Source organism: Panthera onca, chromosome B2 (assembly GCF_046562875.1).
Source record: "Panthera onca isolate mPanOnc1 chromosome B2, mPanOnc1 haplotype 2, whole genome shotgun sequence".
In the NCBI taxonomy this organism is placed as follows: domain Eukaryota; kingdom Metazoa; phylum Chordata; class Mammalia; order Carnivora; family Felidae; genus Panthera; species Panthera onca.
Window position 1 is genome coordinate 20571161 of NC_138343.1, and position 3231 is coordinate 20574391.

The following is a 3231-nucleotide window of genomic DNA, read 5'->3' on the forward strand; positions in this document are numbered from 1 at the left end:
TCCAGATGTGGCCAATGGCGATTGGACCAAAGCTGCCAGGAAGCCCAATGAGATGAGCAGAGCAAAGTGCTCCTCTGACTAGCCAAGTGGACACCTTTGGTGACTTTGGTGTCTGGTGGGTGAGGGAGCCACAGAGGCCTGGCTCAAGAATGAATGGAACGTGAAATGCGGATAATTCTTGAAAGATTTTGCTATGAAGGAAAAGTAGGGAATTGGGATAGTAGCTGGGAGATTGTGAGGTCAAGGGATGTGTTTTATCTTTAAGTTCGGAGATCTGAAGTATGTTGTACGTGCACGGAAAGGTCTAGGAGAGACGGAGCAGTTCATAACACATGCGGGGGAGAGAGAGAGAGAAGACAATGGAAGCAGTGAAGCCCTTGGGGAGGTGAGCTGAGATAGGGTCAGTTTCCTCTAGCTGCTCTTACAAACCACCATGAACTTGGGGGCTTAAATAGCGCACATTTATTCTCTTACAGTTCTGCAGGTCAGAAGTCTGAAATTAGCTTTACTGGACCAAAGTCACATTGTCAGTAGGGCCAAAGAGCCCTCTTGGAGTCCCAGGAGAGAAGCCGTTTCTTTGCTTTTTCCAGTTTCCAGAACTACATTCTCAGCTCACTGTCCCTGCCTCCACCTTTAAAGCCAACCGTGGAACAGCTTCAAATCTCTCTCTGCTCTGGTTGCCTCCTGCACTCCTTCTGTAGTCAAACTTCCCTCTGCCTTTCCCTTATTAAAAAACTTGTGATTACATTTCAGGCCTACCTAGATATTCCAGAATAATCTCCCCAGTTCGAGATCCTTAATCTCATTACATCTGCAAAGTCTCTTTTGTCCTATAAAATCACACTCAGAGGTCCCAGGGATTAGGACCTGGATATCTGTCTGGGGAGGTGGGTGTAGGGAGCCATGGATATGCTCTAGAGCACTGCAGAAGACTGGCCTTTGTAAGGAGGGGGATACTTCCTTCACTTGTATAACAACAGGGAAGAAGGGGAAGGGGCCACAAGGGTGTGTATAGATTTGGTGGCACAAACATGAGAGAGTTCACGCTTTGGGCTTCAGTTTCCTGAGAGCAGTATGAGGTCAAGTTCAACTGAAAGGGTGAAGAGGGGAGTGGGGAGGGAGGTTGTTGGTAGAGGTAAACATGGCTGATTGGGAAGCCAAACTATGTCTCAGGCCTTGCCAGAGTCACTGCAAGAGAGCATGGCAAGACATCAAGTATGAGAATCCATGGGATCCAATTTGGTCGGGAGGCAAGGGAACAGAGCAATGTGCATTGTAAGGAGACTGTGAGCAGATGTGGTCTGGAGCTCAGAAGTCATGATGAGGGGACACTGAGCAGTAGACTATAAGTACAAGAGGCACTGGGCAGAGTGGGATGCCTTTGATTCAGATTCCGGACACAGTGCAGTTTCAGGTTATAATAAGTTCCAGGGTTTCCCTTTGGGAAGGAATCACTGAGGGACAGATAGGTGGGCCATCTGAAGACACCAGGAATGAAGACGGGAAGGTGGTGGCCAGGAATACGGTGAGCCAGAAACCAAATCTTCCATGAACAACGGGGGGAGGCACCTGGAAGAGGTTAGATGACAAAAGTGGGCGGGTGACAAGGACTGGAAGAGCAGTGGATGCCATACCCAATGGCATCACTTGAATGGCAGCTAGGGGGTTTGCAAGAGGAAGGGGGAGAGACGGTTTGGGAGGAGCAATGGGGAGCAAGGAAGCCATCTTTCAAGGTGTAAAAGAATAAATAGCTAACATTTGGGAGGACTCCCGTGTTTCACTCCCGTGTGCCACTCTTGTGTTGGAACTTCCTGATAGCACAGGTGAAAGAGTTTGTATGAGATTTGGGGGAGCATCGGGATAAGAGTCTGGCAATAATACATTATTGGAGAGGATACCTGGACTTCCAGTGGTGAGTTTCACAATGACACAAAGCACATGGAATCTCATCACAGAGGGCCTTGAGTGGCAAACTAAGGAATCTGTGTTTGACCATGTTGGGAGGGAGGGTGTGTGTGTGTAGGGGAAGGTATTGAGCAGCAAACTATCATGGTCAAAGGTAGGCTTTAGGAAAAATAATTTTCCTGATGTGTGAACAAAGGAGGCCCTTAGAAAACTACTACAGCAGGCCAGGATTAAAGTCTGATGAGAGTATGGATACTTACAATGGTGGAAAGAAAGGATAGATCCAGGAAGTGTGGTTGGTTTGAATTATAGGAGATAAAGGAAACGAGGGAGCATGTGAGAGATGATTCCCATTTTTCAAGCTTAAGCGGTTGGGAGAAAAGGTTTTGAAGGGAATTGATAGTTTGGTATTTGGCAAAGCATGGTTAAAGGTTTAGTGGCGGCTGACCCAAAGTCTGGAACAGAGTAATGACAGGTGAATCACTGGGATCTTCCGCTGTTGCCATGCCAAATGCCTGGAGTTTCCCAGATTGAGGACAACCAAGGACCAAGCAGGATCCCAGGAAGCAACCCAGTGATTCTGCCTAATTTAGCTTCAGGCCCCCAGGGCAGAGCCCAAAACTTCAATAACCATATGCAACAAGATATGTGTGCAGGTATGAACTGTGAGGTGCCCAAGCCCAGGGAATACCTTTTACTGGTTCCACAAGGGGGGCAACCAGAGTAGGGGTGTTGTCATTCACCTTAGTGCAGGGGGTGCACAGTAGGACGCCAGCCACCCTTTTGAAGATGAGCACTGCGGGACTTGTTTGAAAGAAGCCACTCTGACCTCTCCTTCTCACCCCAAAGTTAAGGCAGGGCGGGGATAACAGGCCACGGTTTCACTTGGAACGTGGGTTTCATCACACTTCTGACTGAGCTCAGGCCCAGAATCACAGTTGAGGTCTGGCCAAGCATTTGACTCATTCAGGTGCAAACCCCACCCACTTTTGCTCAATCCCCTCCATTCTGCTGACAGCCGCTCTTTTCTTCCTTTAGCCTGAAATCCCGGGGTCTTTGTGTGTGTGGCTACGATTAACCGACGCTGACATTCCCATCTGTGGCTTCCCTGCACTAGTCACCTTACTGTGGGCTGAGCGGGCCCCGGGGCGTGCTGGCGGCCGGGACCACTCACCTTTTCCCCTCTGGTGCTGGGGGTAGGAGGACCGCGGACGGGCGCGCGCGGACTCAGCCTCCGGCGGGCAGTGGGCGCGCGCCAGGCGCGGGGCGGGGCGAGAAAGGGGCGCGGCCTCCGCGGGGCGGTGCGCGGGGCGGCGCGCGGGGCGG